Source organism: Crocodylus porosus, unplaced genomic scaffold (assembly GCF_001723895.1).
Source record: "Crocodylus porosus isolate Cpor-Errol unplaced genomic scaffold, CroPor_comp1, whole genome shotgun sequence".
Classification (NCBI taxonomy): Eukaryota; Metazoa; Chordata; order Crocodylia; family Crocodylidae; genus Crocodylus; species Crocodylus porosus.
This window is the reverse complement of record NW_017728949.1, coordinates 4,947,932-4,965,127: the sequence shown is the minus strand read 5'-3', so window position 1 is coordinate 4,965,127 and position 17,196 is coordinate 4,947,932. Positions and strand designations below refer to the sequence as shown.

General features: G+C 44.6%; 1 long non-coding RNA gene across 1 annotated transcript in view; it reads left to right on the top strand.

Annotated features, from left to right (window-relative positions):
* The first annotated feature begins 699 nt into the window (after positions 1-699).
* The window catches only part of LOC109322566, a 17,479-nt gene continuing 982 nt past the window's right edge, over positions 700-17,196 (top strand). Inside the window, exons 1-2 of the long non-coding RNA XR_002104404.1 lie at positions 700-712; positions 7,883-7,886. This is a non-coding gene — a long non-coding RNA (uncharacterized LOC109322566). The remainder of the gene's footprint in view (positions 713-7,882; positions 7,887-17,196) is intronic.

Genomic DNA, 17,196 nt, shown 5'->3' with positions numbered 1-17,196 from the left:
AGATGAACAAGCATCTTTAGAACTAGAATACAAATCAGGAAATGAACCTTTCAGACAAGTTTATCAAAAGCAACAGTGTCCTAGCACTGTGGAAGTTTAGAAGCAAGTGCCTCTAGCTTTGCTAATAAACCTTAAGATGTTAAGAGGGTGTATGACACCTCTAGTTTTATACTCTTTTTGATTTAGAAAACTGGAAGCACATGGCTGAATAAGAACCAATTAATGTGACATGCCTGTATGAGAGTGCTCAGAAACATACTACAAAGTAATCAGTTTAAAATGTCACGGCATTTTTAACCAGTATTTCATAAAAGTGTCAAGGGTGAAACTTGACTGTAATTGAAGTCAATGGGAGTTATGCTCCATTATGACCCAAAAGTTTTGAAGCTAAAAAACTGGCCATATGATATCATCATATCGCCCTGGCTAAACAGCTTAGGGTCAGACAAGGCATGGGCTTGGATAGTAGATACTGAAGGAAAATAAATCTAAAGCTTTTAATAATTTTGTTGGATGTGCTACCTTTAAAATTAAATGTAAGTCTGGAGTTATAAAAATATCAACCCATCAATAACACATATTCTCAGTAAGTGCAGGTACATATTTATTTATGAAAAGAAAACACCTTTCAAATGATTTGAAGCTCTGAAATTGTGCCATATCTAGTCCACATAAGTTTGCAATGACTTACCATTGTTCTCCTGCCATTCTTGTTGCCTATTGAAATCAGGTGGTCTCACTGAAGTCAAAAGGCTCACTTAATGTACATAAAGGGAAGCAGGTGCATAATTCTGTGTATAGTTGGGACTTTACATTGTAAATTGCAGGCTAGTAACCATGTTGTCTTGTGTTTCTGTATATTAAGGACAAGGGGACCCTAAACATCATTCCCATTTACACTCACCAATGAACCCCATAGCAGTTTTTTAAAAAGGTATTAGCTCTACTCAAACTCCAGTTTGAGTGGTAACATTCTGCTTACTGAGATCGTTATAGGGTGAGTCTACACGAGACACAACTTCTCATTAGCATAGTTTACTGTGAAGTAAGTATGTGCTTCTACAGGTGCACATACTTACTTCTCAGTAAACCTCCTTAATCCTGAGTAAATTTGCTACCTGCAAATGCAAGTAGCAAATTTACTTGGGATTAGTAACAGTGCCATAGCAGGGAAGCACATTCAGCCTGGAGGCAGCTGGGGAATGTCCTGGGGGCAGTCCCCAGCCAGCTCCATCTTGCACATGCAGACTTCTCTGTGCAGCCCAGGGCATTCAAAAACTACTCTAACTTTATCCCAACTGTATAGTTAGGCAAATAAAAGATATTAACCTAAGAAATGTCTGGACCATCACAGCTAAACATCATTTACACTACCATAGAAACTATTACATTTAAACATCTTAATTTTTTCCAGACCATAATTCTTCTCAGTTGATGAATGCCATTGGATAAAATTTTGAAAGGCAGCAAATGTATTTTGGTAGCTTCCTATTTTTGGATGGGTAACATATGACACTGTCATCTTCTTAAAATCAGGTGTCTGAACTTGGTCTTCCAAATAGTGAGATACCCAACATTTTTAATCACTGCAAAGTCTTAGAATTGATGTTAGCAGGTGCATCTACACATTGCCCTATGGTTATGTTGTTACTACCTTTTGGAAGTACTAAACTACGGCACAGTAATCACCCTCACTGTGCCATGTGTACAGTGCATGGTTATATTTAGCAGTTACTTCACTGTAGCATTGGGCTATAACAGGGGAGCACACTGCTATGGCAAGTAGCTGCTGTTCATGTGTAGACACCTGTGGACAATACATCGCCATAGTGCCACGTGTAGATGTGCCCAGTGGGATTCTACACTAGCATAAAGGCCCACATTTTGGACCAGCTACCAGTAACCAAACGCCTTATCTACTTGGGGAAGATATGGCTCAATAAATTAGGATATGAAATTATAGCTTCTTAGGCATGTGTCCTCTGTTTCTTAAGTCTGAGAAATTCCGGGAGTTATAATTATAAATCCTTGTGCTATTCAGTAACATTAAATACACACACACAGAGACTAGACTCCTCTTTCTGTAGTGTGAAGGGATGGGGATAAAACGTGATAACTGAAAAAGATGAAGTAGGTGAAAACTCTTTGTACACCCATACGTCATTTAAATTAAACATAGCCAGAAAATGAAGGATGCCTAAAAGACAAGTTGCTAATGACTAGTCCATCTGGAACCCAGTCTTCCCCACATTTACCTCACCCCAAACAAAGAACAACTAAACATTTGCAAATTAAATTAGTATTGATAATGAGTTTTCAGTGTCAGGAAAAAAGACGAGGTAAGCAAAATCTCCATGAGTCAATCAAACAAGTACATGCACATCCAGTTAAAATGGAAACATCACACATTCCAGTGGTTATGAGTACACAATATTTTCATATTTTATGTTTTCGCTGTGGCTCTGTCACCTGTCATTTCTGTCTGTTGTAGAATTTGAACATTTGTTATGGCTGTTCAGGCTGGTTCTGGAAGTTGTTGGTTTTGGTTTTCCCTTTTTAATAAGTGATAGAGGTTTGTGTTCCTGTTACAGTAGAAAGACCACAAGATTACAATCTAAAATCTGTAACAAGATTTTCTGAAGCCTGTACACTTCCATTCTCATTACAATGTTTGTCACAAAGATGAATTAATGTTGTGCCATTTTCAGTTCTCATTACAATCTTTGTCATGAGATGAAATATGAGACTTTTACAGTCTCTCTGAATTATAGTGGCATGCTCTACTATATTGACCTTTTCAATATTCTGTGTTTGGACTGGCTGGCATTTCTACTCCGCCTCCCTTTGTAACAACCACACTAAACCTGTTGGCAGGGCTAAAGTGGGGAGCAGTGAGAATGCAGAACTGTTAAAAAGGTCACCTTATTATGGCCACTCCCATGTTTCACACAATTTACTGCAATATTAGAATTCTCATGACAAGATGTGAGAGAAGTGTGAAAAATTGCACCATCATTATTAAGATACAGGTGAACTGCCAGGCTATATTCTAATATGACCAAAAAATAAAAAGTATATTAATCTCCTCACAAAAAGTCCCCAAAATGTTTGTTACAAAATATTTGCCTACACTTTAAAGAAAACTCACACAGTTATCAACTAATCTGAAAAAGCAGTTTTTCTTACACTTCCTTTCCCAGTCTGAGGATTCTGTGCTTTTCCTTACGAGAGTACATGATATGACACCCACCTAACTTAAAGTTAAATTGAATAAGGTGTCTCTGGAGCAGAATAAGACCTCAAGGTTACTCTTGTTCATCATGGCTCAAATCCCTCTAGCAGGAACAAGGTTTGCCAGTTCCTGAAAGAATTAAATGGGTTTTTCCTCCAAGCAACATAGATGCAAAAGTAAAGTGCAGGGTTGCCACAGCAATAGGGGCAATATGCATGGAGGGATCCCCCCCATACGGTATTGTCACAACTTCCCGAAACTGCCATTATAGGAGGGGTTCTACTTCACCAAGTCACAGTATAGTTCATCTTGTGGTTAGTTTTGTTTCCTCCATTGGGTGCAAGTGTGTGGATAGGGGTGTAGGTTGTCAGCATGTTGATCTAAGGAGATAGGCAGACAAAGTTATTTGGGTAAATCTCATATCTTTTATTAGACCAACTCAAAAACAACTATGTGACTTGGTTTAATAAAAGGTATCAGATTTACCCAAAGAACTTTGTCTGCCTGTGTGTGGATAGGCACCCAGAGGGTGCTGATAATGAAGTAGTCGTGCCAGGGTATCTGATGCCCACTGCACCTGAAAGATCCTTTTAAGGACAAATCTTAAAATGGTTAGAGGGCTGGGGAACATGACTTATGAGGAGAGGCTAAAAACTGGGGTTATTTAGTTTGGAGAAAAGGGTGGATTTAATAGCAACCTTCAATTACCCGAAGAGTGGTTCCAAAGAGGATGGAGCTAGATTGCGGTGGACGATAACAGAACAAAGAGCAAGGGCCTCAAGTTGCAGCAAGGGAAGTTTAAGTTAGGTTAGATGTTAGAAAACAAATTCTCACAAGTAGGGTAGTAAAGCACTGGAACCAGCTAACCAGAGAAATTGTGGAATCACCTTCTTTAGAGGTTTTTAAGATCCAGGTAGATTGAAGATGATCCTGCTTTGAGCAGGGAGTTGGACTAGATAATCTCCTGAGGTCCTCTACAACCATGATTTTCTATGATTCAGTGAAACATGGCTGCATACTGAAAGCAGCGCTGTTGACTTGGGTGCGATGTAAGGAGATGCTGCAGCTCAGCTATGAAATCTTGAATGTGAATCTTGAAAAATGAAGGAGAAATTATTGCTCGCTCTCTCTCTCTCTCTCTGCATGTAAAAAAAGACAGGCCTCTTGTATGTAGACCCAAATAAGCTTCCTCTCTTGCACAAGTCACATGGGTGCTGTTATTGCAGTCCTTTCTCATGCTGGCTATAATCATATAAAATACCTTGGCATGCACATTCTACCCTCATATATTAGTGACCATGTGTTTTGTCATAGTTAAACTTGCCAGTTGATAGGACTGGACTATATGACCAAGGGGTTGATGCACCAGTTTAGTCAGTGCAAAACTGCTCTGTCCACTTGGAGGAGTGGTAGACAGTGTATTGATGGCTCCTTTGATCCTGTAATGGGGCCCCTGCCCCATTACTGAGAGGGGGAGGGGCCTTCTGGTTATCCCAGCCCCTTGAACTGACTTAATGGCAACAAGGGATCTTAATAAGATGGCCATCAACCCCAGGTGTAGGTGGTGATAGGCAGGCCTGGGGTGAAAGTAGAGGGTCAGGTGACCCAGGGAGAGGCTCAAAAGTCCAGGGCTTGGCCCAAAAGGGGTATTCTGGCTATAAGAGCCACAGGAGGCAGAGCCAGTTTGGACTGCTTGGGAGAGAGGACTTGTGCCACAGAAGGGCAGAAAAGACCCTTTACTGTGAGGAACAAAAGATAAGTTGAACCTTTTGTGTGATGCTGCTGTGGGGTAAGATTAACCCTGACAGGGGAATTTGTGGTTTGGGAGCAGACACTCATGCTTTTGATTTACATCACACCAGAGGACTGGAGTGGCTGTAAGAGGTGGATTGGAGGCTGCTGGGGTTTGGCAGGGGCACTCAGCCCAGAGCACTCCTGGAGCCTGGAACCTGGGGTGTTGAGTGTGGGCAGGAGTCCAGATACATTTAGAGGGAAGGTGAAGGCATGTCAGATAACTGGTTATCTGACAGCAAAGAATGGAGAGCATAATTCTCATGCATGCAAGGGGAGTGCTTAGGGGCTGAGTGGCCCAGAGCCTATGAAGGGCTAGAGCTGGAACTCGAGAACCCAGGATCCTGGTGCAGTAGAGCCTGGACAGTGGGACTCAGCCAAATTAAAAGTGAGCTGAGACCAGAAAGGGCCTGGGTTCAGACAAAGACCTTTTCTAAAACCTGCTTCTGCCTCCTGAGGCAGCCTTCCTACAAAACTATAACATCAAGTCACGGCAGGTGAGATAACTGTGAAGGAGAAGAACTCAGAGAATCCAGAAGTAAGGGTGAGGCGGTCCGAGCTCGGTGGTGAGCCAGGCCGGGAACCTTGCTGCGCCAGCACTGAACCTTCCAGTTACAGTTCCTCCACTCCCTTCTGTGATAACCTGAGTCATACAGATTATGAGTGCTAATTGTATACAGCTTCATAGCCACATTTCATGCAATTCTAAAACTATGTGCAATAGTAGACATGAAATCCCCACTGGGTACATCTACACATGTGCTTTGCTGAGGAGTAGACTAATTAGCTTTCATAGATTTCATAGACATTAGGGCTGGAAGGGACCTCGGGAGCTCTGCAGTAAAGGATCACCATCTACATGTGCACTGGTATTTGGGCACAGGAAATTAACTAACTGCGGTAAGACAGTAGTTGAGGACAGTATTATTTTACAGCAAAGTTATTACATGGGCTGAAATGCATGTGTAGATGGCAACAGGGGCTGGCTGAGGTACAAGGATGCTAAAGTACGGGGTGGAGCTGCCTGCAGCCTAAATCCACACTTTAGCATCCTCATGCCCCAGTCATGTATCTGTTGCCCAGTCCCACCACCCAGACCCTGGGGATGACCCCCTGAAGCCTCTGTGCTGGCTCAAAGTGCTGCAGTGCCAGGCACACGAGTAGACAGTGCACCTGGGAGCAGCTGACTCTGGCATAAACTGCGCCAGAGTTTACTGCATTGCATTAACAGCTCATGTAGATGCACCCACTGTGTATGATTTCACACCTTCATTTGGAAAAAACACCCTGGATTTTATACTGAAAACAGAATCCCCTTACTTTTAGTTAAGACTCTTGTCACTGTTTCTTAGCAGTGCAGAAGGAGGGAACTTCAAGTACAGGCTATTTGTTCAAATAAAGAGAGACAAGCAAATATAGAATATACTGTATTCTTGTGTTCTGTCTGGAGGTATTCTTTCTGTCTCTCCAACAGGGATGTGCAAAAGCTGGTGTGTAGTTCACATTTTCACAGGTCCAGCTCCACTTTGAGAGCTCTGGCAAAAGCAGCTGTGCTCAAGCAACTTCAGCCAACAGTGGTTCCACACTGTGCTGACTCCCCCGAAGTATCAGAGCTCTGGTTGGTGTTTGTCCTGAAAGCACACTAGGGTTTTCCTTGTTTAAAATTCAAATCAAGTTGGCCACATGGCCCAGAACCACCCACAAACAAGTCAGCTTAGGAATCAAAGCATTCAGGTATAAAAAGAACATGAGTGACTGGTGCCTCCTGAGTCTGGGGGGACACCCGCAGAAACTGCTGACAACAGTGGCCCTGTCAGAGGGGCACCTGCCCTACTGACAGTATCAGTGTCGGCCATTGGGGGGCACTGGCCCCATTGGGAGGGCACATGCACCCCCTACCAGTTGCCTATGAACAAGAGCGTAATACCTGGCTGCTTGGAAACACCCTCTAAGCCACCTGCTAATGATAGTGAGATAGGTGTGGTTGCAGTAGTGTTACTATTTACATCTTCAGGTCTCAGTTTATATCAGTTTATACCCCTCAGGCATCTCAGTTTATATTAAAGTTATTTATTCTCCACCTTTGTCACAGCACTGCAATCCCTAAATAGTACAGGTATAGGTGGCCATGCAGGTGCCTTCTGTCTGATATGCATTGTTGAGGCTGTGTGAAACAATATACTGTAGGGATTCTCAGAAACTGGAATGCAGGAATTTTAATTTGCTACTGCAGGGCACAGGGAACACAGCCTTTCTTCAGAACAATGCATACCTCTCACCACAAGGGCCAGGTACACACAGAGGCATTTCTTTAGGCAACTGGTAAAGTCCCACCCAGACTGGCAGCAGTTCAAGTATTCCCTTTGAAGTTACTCTTGGCTATGCAGAGAGGTTGTGTAGTTACCTATTGTTTTCTGCAGGGAAAATGGCTCTCCTCTCCTTGCCCCAGTAGTAGGATTGAGAAGACACTAAACAAGCAAGCCTAAATCCTCAACCTAACATGAAAAAGCAGATATGGCAGGGGAATAGAGAGGACATGTTGCCAGACCAAAGACATACATATGCTAGACAAAAGAAAGAGGCTTGAGTTAGCAAAGGAAAATGGTTTTTGGAAACAGCTCTAGAATGGAAAAGCCAGATCTAGAGAATGGACTGAAAGTTGACTGAGAAAAATAACATGCTAACTAACATAGGACAGTTTACTGGGCCTGCATCTCATCTGGGACTAGAACCAGCCCACCCTGCTGTGTATGTTAGTGGCCCTCTGGAAATATTTCTAAACTGTACTATAATGTCAGACGGTAGTGAATTAGCTTGCATTCTCATGCTTATGCTCAAAGCTGGCAGAGTAATTAAAAGACAGGTTGAGATAATAGGGGGAAAAAGAGTGCAGGTAGGTTGTAATAAAAAAGAGGAGTAAAGGGAAAAGAAAGGAATGTGAAAATGAGATTCTCAAGCCAGAGACAGACATACACTATCATAGATAAAGGACTGCATAACAACAAGGTTTGCCCAGGGATAGGAATGCATAAACAACAAGCTTCTCCATTCTTCCAAGTGAAAAGTCTTCTCAGGGTTAGCTCACTGCTGATGTCAGAGAGGGGAGGAAATGAGAACACAACCAGCCAGTCCTTCACCACCAGCCCGTGCAGTGTGTGGCTATGCCTGCAGTTTCTGGTGCACCCTCCTAGCAGATGCTGCACTAGCTGTCTGTCCTAGAGAGACCGTTATTTTGTATTCTTTCCTAGGTACTAAGAGTCGCACAATTTGGCTGACAGTAAAGAAAAGTAAGCACCCTCTTTCCTTTTGAATGCTCTTATTCTTTTACATAATCAGGCTATTTATTTCAACCACCCTTTACTTGTTTTGCAGCTAATTCTCTTTGCTGTACAGGTTTATTGACCCCTTTCCTTTCTTTAAGTGATTATTTTCATTTATATACTAGAGTTAACCACAAGTACATGTTTTACTTAGCTTATGCTATACTTGCTTCCTGAGGAAGAAAGCAAGGTAGAGGTATACCTCCTAGACTAACTAAATCAGAGATGCATAAGCTTTCAAGAAGCACTTCTCACCTTATCAGATGCTATGAAAGGACATGCAGGGTGCATCCAGATGAGCGCGCACATGTGGTATGCAGTGCTCCAGGCCCTTCTGCAGCACTGTACACTGCATGTGCCACACATGCAGGTGTTCCCCGTGCTGCTAATTTGTAGTGTGGGGTATTTTTCACACCGGGTGATCCTGGTGTCAAAAAACCCTGTGCCTAAAAAATGCAGGTGGCGCATGTGGCAGCAGCATGCACCATCTGAAACCAGAGCCACCTTCTGAAACTAGAGCACATGTGCTGGCCCCAGCTGCCCCTACCCCACCCAGAGAAACTGGCTGTGAGCTACAGCATGCTTGTCTGGATATGCCCATAAAGGGCAGGTATCAAACAGAAGTAGGGATTTAGATGGACCTGAGGAAGGGCAGTCTGTGCCTGAAAACTCACCTAAAATCTCTCCCAATTTGATCCAATAAATAATAATGCAATAAGCCTCACTTGCATATTCCCTGCACCATCATGGGTACAGCAACACTCTGACCCTACTAATAAAGAAAAGAGCAGCCTAAATTGAGAAAGGAGTCATCTGAGATTTTGTGACCAGCGGACGGAAAGAAGCAATGGCAGCATTTACAGCAGGGGTAGGCAATTATTTGGGCTCACCAAATTTGGGATTTTTGGTGAGCTGTTACAGGCTACGTCAGCACTCCTTCCCCCACACGCACACACAACAGCTCACCAAAACACTCCAAATGGCTCTGCTCTGCACTTGGCACCTGGGATGGGTCTGTGAGTGGGTGGAGAGTGGCATCCAGGAGTGGGATGGGTGTGAGGGGTTGGGCTGAGATTGAGGGGCTGTGATAGCATGGGGCCGGGGCCAAGGACAGAGCTGTGATCCGCTGCCTGCATGCCCCTGTGGCAGGCACCAATTCTGTGGATAGGGGCATGCAGGGAATGGATCATGGCTCTGCCCTGGGCCCTGGCTCCACACTGTCACCACTCAGATCCTGGGGTCTCCATGGGATCTGTGTGGGCAGGATGCTCAGCTAGGCAGAAAGGATGGGGCTGCAAGCAGGTGATGAGTGGCATCCAGGGCCAGATCTGGGATCTTGGGATGGTGACAGAGCAGGGCCCAGGGCAGAGCTGCAATCTGCTCCCCACAAGCCACTCCCCACAACCCTTGCCCATCGCTATGCCATGTCGGTAGCAGATCAGAGCTCTGCCCCAGCACCATGCTGTCAGTGCCCCAAGATCCCACCCATGATCCTGGCCTTGCCTGCCCATCCTGCTCCCCGCTCCCTAATGGCACCATCCCATTCATCTGGCTGTGCGCCCTGCCCATGCAAGTCTCATCCTAGGCCGTGGGTACAGGGTGGATGGCCAGTGTGCATGGGCAACGTGGCCAGGTCCAGCAGTGGTGGCAGCTGGTAGGAACTGCTACCAGGACTGCTCAGAAGCAAGTCCAGCTGTTGCGCCGCCACAGCCCTGCTGCATGCCTGGGGGTGGTGGGAACAGCCATATGGGCCACAGCCTGGGCTGCTCCCCAATGCGTGGGCCAGGCAGGACGAAGGGACTAGTGGGCCAGTCAAACTCCTTTGGTGGGCCAGATCCACCCACAGCCTGTGTTTTGCCCATCCATGGTTTACAGACTACCCCATAACATGAATTTAACTGTGCATGACTTATCCTGGAAGATGGCAAAGTGCTCTGCACACTCCACATCACTCTGCCCCCATATCCACCACATAAAAGAAGCCATTTTGGATAGCAGCTGTTGTGAACTGCTGCATTATGAGGGAGAAGGAAAATAATTGTGCCAGTGTACTGTGGAAAACGCTGATCTTGTCTCTTTGCCTGAAGTAAGGAACCCAGGGCTCTTAGCTCTGCCTTAATGCTTGATTATTATCCTGTATGAATGTTATTCCCATAGTAAAATGCCATGGACATGCCTGTACTTGTTCTCTGCCTCTGGCCTGCTTTTCAGGCTTATGGTGGTCAAAAGGATTTAAAAATAGAAAAATGTGTATTTATTGGATATGAAACTTGTGAGCTTCATAAATTATTTAAAATATTCAATCAAGCAGGAAAGTTAAATGGGCTGGAAAATGTGCCATCTCATTCCTTGCTAAGAATCAGAGAACTGAGGAGGCGGCAATGTCACACCTCTAAGATCATTAGGGTAATCGCATGTCAAGGGAGTGTGGGCTGGATGTCTGTGGGGGGGACAGTTAGCTTCAGTGCTACCCAACCCACCAAATCTTTCTTGAAATCACTAGCAGAGAGCTGGGAGCAATTTTGGTCCCCCCACTTTGGTCTAATTAGAACCAGACCCTTCCAGATGGAAAATCTGCTTCAGATTCATCCACTAATAAGAGCATCTCCATGAGCATTAGAAGCATCAGTTTGATAGAAAAGAATGAATTCCCTTTCTAACAAATTGAATCCAGAGCCTAGTGCTTCCACCAAAAGCTGTGTCTCTGATACAGAGACAGAGATACCCCTGAGCCATTTCATACTTGAAAAACAGAACCCTGGTGGCAGATATTTTAGTTTAAAATAATATCTTTCACAGGAAATCTCTTGAGACCTTTTCCTGCCAGTGAGGGCAGTTTAACTGTTCTGGACAGAAAACAGGTGATATGCTAGAGCAGTGGCTGGCAATATTTCTGTCAGTGGGCTCCAAGGTGGGCCAGCACTAGGGTGCTGTCACTGCCACCACAACCACTTCACCCCAACACCCAGCTATAGCATGGGCAAAGCCCCCCTGCCAGCAAACACTGCCAAAGCCCCCCTATTACTCTCACCCAGTCTCCATGAGCCAGATCCAGTGGCTGTAGGTTGCCAGCCCCTGTGGCAGATAAACTGAGAGTGCAATTCTCCCCCTTCAACCTTGTGCACCAAGATAGGGCAACTAGGATATGCTCAGAGCAACTGTGAATGGGCTGTCAGGAACTGATTCCAAACCCTTCCCATTGTTTGCAGGGTGGGCACAAGTTTACAACTGCAATTTCAGCCAGAGGCCTGCACGCTTCGCAAGGATGGCATTAGGACAATGCCACCCATGCGACCCAAACTGGCCAGCATACCCCACCTTTGCATGACAATTATGTAATATGTGTACAGGCTGTTAATTATAGTATGGGTCCCTAAAAGGTAGATCTTGCCCCTGAGCCCTGCATGCATGGGGAAGCACATGTTAAGCAAGGAAGCTGGAAGGTGTGCGCCCACTGAGTTGTAGGAAGCCCATCCCATCCATTGAGACAGGTGGTACTTTGAGAGAGCACATAGTCCTCATAGGTGGATATCCCATATTTATCTGTCCTGTGCACTGAGTTTCAGTTTGTAGTAGACCTCACATTCCTGTTCAGTTTTAAAAAAGTGTGAGCTCACTGCTACAGTGTCTAATACTTTTTTTTAGAACATACTCAGAAAAAAGTCAAAAAACAACCTCAAACCAACCATTCCCATGCCTAGCATTATGTTGGAGGGTGGGGGGATTTCAACTGTCCCGAGCCTTGAAGATTGTCTTTTCTTTCAAATCCCTCCTCCAGACCTTTCCACACCAACCCTTCTTCCTCTTGTCTAATATGCCCCCTTCACATTTGTAACAGGATAGGGGAACTGATTAATGTTTTTAAAAAACTCTTTTTGAAAGGAGCCCTAGATAAAACAATGAAATAATTACAAGGGAATCTGAAATATGTTCTGAGCCTCAGGCCTAGTCAGCTTTCGTTCCAGTGCATCTGTTTCAGTTGGGGGTGTAAAATGTTCATACCAGTACAACTCCTACTGCGGGCAAATTCATGAAATATGGGTGCAGACAGAAGTGCAGTTCCTAGCTGTAACTCAGAACAATTTTTGCAAAGTGTTCTGAGTTACATTGTTACTGCAGACCAAACAAAAGTTCACTATTGGAGTTAACCCCCGCTCCTCCCTTCAGCAGGGACTGAATTCCCTCCACTCCCTTTCCCCACTCCCATTCTGAAAACAGCAACAGGCTGTGCGCTCTGCAAACACAAGTTACAAAAGATGCTACATTTTGAAATGTCTTTATTTAATACCTCATGCAATGAGGGGTCAGATTTTTACTTGATCAGCCATTTTTGAAACTGTTTGTAGCCATGTACTTGTGTTTGGTCAAAGCTATAAATGCTTTCTGTGGCCAGATCAGGCAAAAGTTGTCATTTCTGTCTGCACCTATAAAGATAGTTTATACAAATATAGCTGCTGTTTCTTCCTGTAAAGCATGAACATACCAGTAAAATGTTATCCAGATGCTATGAGGAAGTTATACAGCTTATACTACAGCAGTATAGTTCAAATGGTACAAGTGTGTGTAGGAAGGGCTATGGAAAAGACTGGCATTCCTGAACTAGCTTGTGTAATGATGTTTTATGTCCTCTTGCATCTCAAAACAGCCACTGAGTCCCACCAACTGTAAGCACGCTGCTATGCACAGAGCTGGACTTTGGAGTTAGTGGCCATTCACAGGAAAGATTCATAGGCAAGATGATGCACAACACATTTAAGTGAAACTTAAATGATTCATGGCATATCAGAATGAACAGGAGAATTTTCTGAACCTCCTGCTATTGAAGTAGAGCCAAGGGCTCAGTCACTTCAGACCTAAAGGTTTGTTTTTATTTCTTTCTCAGGCTCTTTGTGCAAAAAAAAAAAGGAAAAAAAAAGGAGGGGTGGTTGGAGCTGCCTTACATACACTCACACACACACGCACACACATTCAGCTTCACGTGTGTGTGTGTGTGTGTGTGTGTGTGTATGTCTGCTTTAAATTTATAATTTTTTTTAAAGAAAATGGAGATCCTTCTGTACTGGGCCCTGGGCTGTTTCCGCTAACAAGAAGTTCATGTGAGCTTCCATGAGCCACCTCTAGCTCAACAGTCATGATTTTTATTTAAAGTCTAAACACAAACTTCTGTGTAGCCCTGGCTGTGAAATAATTCTTCCCCCTTAAGGAGACTCCTTCAGTGTTTTCCCTTTTTTTCAGTAACAGATCCTGAACATATAAACAACTTGACTTTGCACTCTGGTTGAGTCAATGCCTGTCAGTAAGAGCCCCCCTCTGAGAAGACACTAGAGAAAGGAATATGTCTAATTCAAAATACTTGTAAGTGCTAGAGATATTTAAAGCATTAATCAGCAATTAATACAAATAAGAAACTCAATCTCTCACATCATTAATACTAATTATGCTTTATCGTTGTATTTTCCAAGTAAAATGATAAGCAACATGCATATGGAGGAGGCTGGTTAACAGAGGGGCAGAATCAGGAGGCAGCTAGAATGAAAGAGAAAGAAATATGACTGGGAAGTTTTAAGAATCTGAGTGGGCTCACCCAGACAGTGCACATGAGAATAAGAGCTTTCAAAACTGGGCTACAGCAACTCCAGACATTTAGGAGACTGTTTTCAAGACAATTCTGATTTGGGGTGGGGCCCAACTTGACATGCTATAGTCATGTTTCAGAACTGCTCAGATCTCCCAAAGATTTCAACCACTATTGCAAGACAAAAGCATCTAATTTAGATATCCATTACCAGAGATATCCAAACTAAGAGGCTGTTTTTGAAAATGTCTTCTCTTCCAAAGCTAGTGGTACTCAGTGGTCATTAGAATAAGAATATCTGAGCACTGAAGGAATAAACACATTTGTGAATGCTCACGCTCATTATGTTGCAGTGCGTGCTTTTTAAATTCCATGAAGACCATACAGATGCAACAGAAAAGTACAGCCTGCAGGCATTTTGGCTAAGTACAGACAGTCAAAAAGCCCGAGGTTGAATTGATTAAATCTTTGCTGGTTAATCTAAACTGAGTAGATTGAACTGATAAGCTAGTGAACAGACACTCACTTTTAATTCTGAAAATGCAGACACATGCCTTCAGTGGCCCAGGCCAGAAGCTGGAGGGTGTTAGAGCATGCTTTCCTACTCTGTGTATCAGACAGCTTGGGCCAAAGCTAGCCTACCCACCCGGTAAGGGAAGCAGTTTGCAAGGGATATGTAAAGCATCCTGGGATGTTGAGGGACTGTGAGTTAATTTGAATCTGGAAGTTCAATCAACCAATTTAACCTAAATCAGTTGCGTCTGATAATACATCCATCCAAGTTTGTCTTAAACCAGTTTCAGCCATTTTGAAAGTGGTTTATGTGTAGTGAATGTCTGTTGTGTTACAGGTCTGAACCAGTTTCCAATCACTTATTCTGGCCACAGATTTAAACCAATCTGATCATTTATGTGTAATTTATGTCCCTAGCCTCTATAGTACAACTGTCCTACATAACTTAGAAAACATTTCAGTTTAAATACAACAAAACATACACAGAAGCCAGGTAACTAGGGGTCGGCAAGTGCCACACAAGTCCCAGGTGCTTTTTAGAAAAGGGACACTGGAATGTAGCCAAGGGGTGCCTCACTCTCCCACCCCAGCTTCATACCTTCCAGCAGCTCTGGCAGCCAGGGGCAGAACTGGATACAAAATGGGTGTGGGGGGAAGAGGGCAGAACAGCAGCCACTAAAGTGTTGCCAACCACGGGTTTACCTCCTGGGGAAGTTTAGAATAGTTGAGTAAGTACAAGTCCATGGGGCTGGATGGGATGCATGCAAAGGTGCTGAGAGAGTTGGCTGATGTAATTGCAGAGCAATTGGCCATCATCTCTGAAAACTCATGGTGATCAGGAGACGCCCTGGACGATTGGAAAAGGGCAAACATAATGCCCATATTTAAGAATGGGAAAAAAGAAGATGCAAGGAACTACAGATTAGTCAGCCTCTATTCAGTCCCTGGAAAAATCATGAAGAAGATCCTTAAGGAATCCATTTACAAGCACTTGGAGGAGAAGAAGGTAATTAGGAATAATCAGCATGGATTCACTGGGGCAAGTCATGGATGACCAACATGACTGCCTTCTATGATGAGATGACTGGCTCTGTCAATGCAGGGAGACCAGTGGATGTGGTGTACCTTGATTTTAGCAAGGCTTTTGATACAGTTGTCCACAACATTCTCGCAGGCAAGTTAAAGAAGTATGGGCTGGATGAATGGACTGTAAGGTGGATAGAAAACTGGATGGAGCATCAGGCTCAGAGAGTAGTAATCAATGGCTTGATGTCCAGTTGGCAGCTGGTATCAAATGGAGTGTCCCAGGGGTTGGTCCTGAGGCTGGTTTTGTTCAATGTCTTCATCAACAACCTGGAAAATGGCATAGATTGCACTCTCAGCAAGTCTGCAGATGACACCAGGCTTGGGGGGCAGGGGGTGGTATTAGATACAGTGGAGGGTAGGGCTAAGAGTAAGAGTGACCAAGACAAATTGGAGGATTGGGCCAAAAGGCATCTCATGAGGTTCAGCAAGGACAAGTGCAAAGTCCTGAACTTAGGACAGAACAATCCCATGCACCAGGACAGGCTGGGGACTGACTGGCCTGGGCAGGAGCTCTGCTGAAAAGTTACAGTGGGGGTTACAGTGGCCAATAAGCTGAATATGAGCCAGCAGTGTGCCCTACTTGCCAAGAAGGCTAACGGCATCCTGGGCTGCATTGGTAGGTGTGTTGCCAGTAAGTCAAGGGAAGTAATTATTCCCCTCTATTTAGCACTGGTGAGACCACATCTGAAGTACTGTGTTCAATTTTGCCACCCCCCCCACCACTACAGAAAGAATGTGGGCAAATTGGAGAGTCCAGCAGAGGACAACCAAAATGATGAGGGTGTTGGGGCACATAACTTACACTTGTGTATTCATTATTAGGGCTGTGCAAAACAGCACTGTTCCATTTTGACATCCATTTCCACGTTTTGATGGAACAGTTTCATCTCAAGTTTTATTTCATTTCAAAAGCACTGTTTCATTTTGTTTCCTTGAAACTGTTTCCTGTTTCGATGCTGTTCTGACGTTTCACCCATAGGCTATTCTGCACCCAGCGCCAGGAAGATGGGTGCTGCCACTGGCCCAGGCAGCAACACCAGACTCCTGTCTGCACCCCGAGGAGGAGTCCCACACAACCCCTGCAGCCCTCCCGGTGGTGCAGGAGGCTGGTTCTGCCACCTGGGGCCAGCGGCAGCCAGGTCCATCCCTGGTGGGGTGCAAATTGGGGTGACTGCCCCAGGCCCTGTGCTTTGGGGTGCCCTGTGAGTCAGGCAGAGTGGCCATGGCTATTCTGCACTGCTGCCACCTGCTTTGTGTCCAGCCACCCACTACCCCCTCACACCACCAGCATGCTTCTTCACATCCAGGGCACATGGGATTGGGGAGGGGGTGGGTCCAGGTCCCTGCATGAGCTGATTTGCCCCGGGCCCCACACCCTTGGGTTGGGTCAGCTGTGGGGCCTGAGGCAAATCCCAGCCCTAAGTTCCTATGATTCTATGTAGACAAAGTTCTTTGGGTGAATCTGATATCTTTTATTAGAACAACTTAAACAGTTGGAAAACAATTATTCAGCAAGCTTTTGGGTTCAAAAACCCTTTGTCAGGCTAAGGAAGTTTCAGCAGTTGGTGTGTGCTCTTCCTGGATGGAATGAAAAGTAAAGTCAGAGGCTGGGCTGGTATGCATGCAAGACAGGTAGTCAGTGAAAATGTAAATGGAGGAGTCAATGGGTGAGAGACACG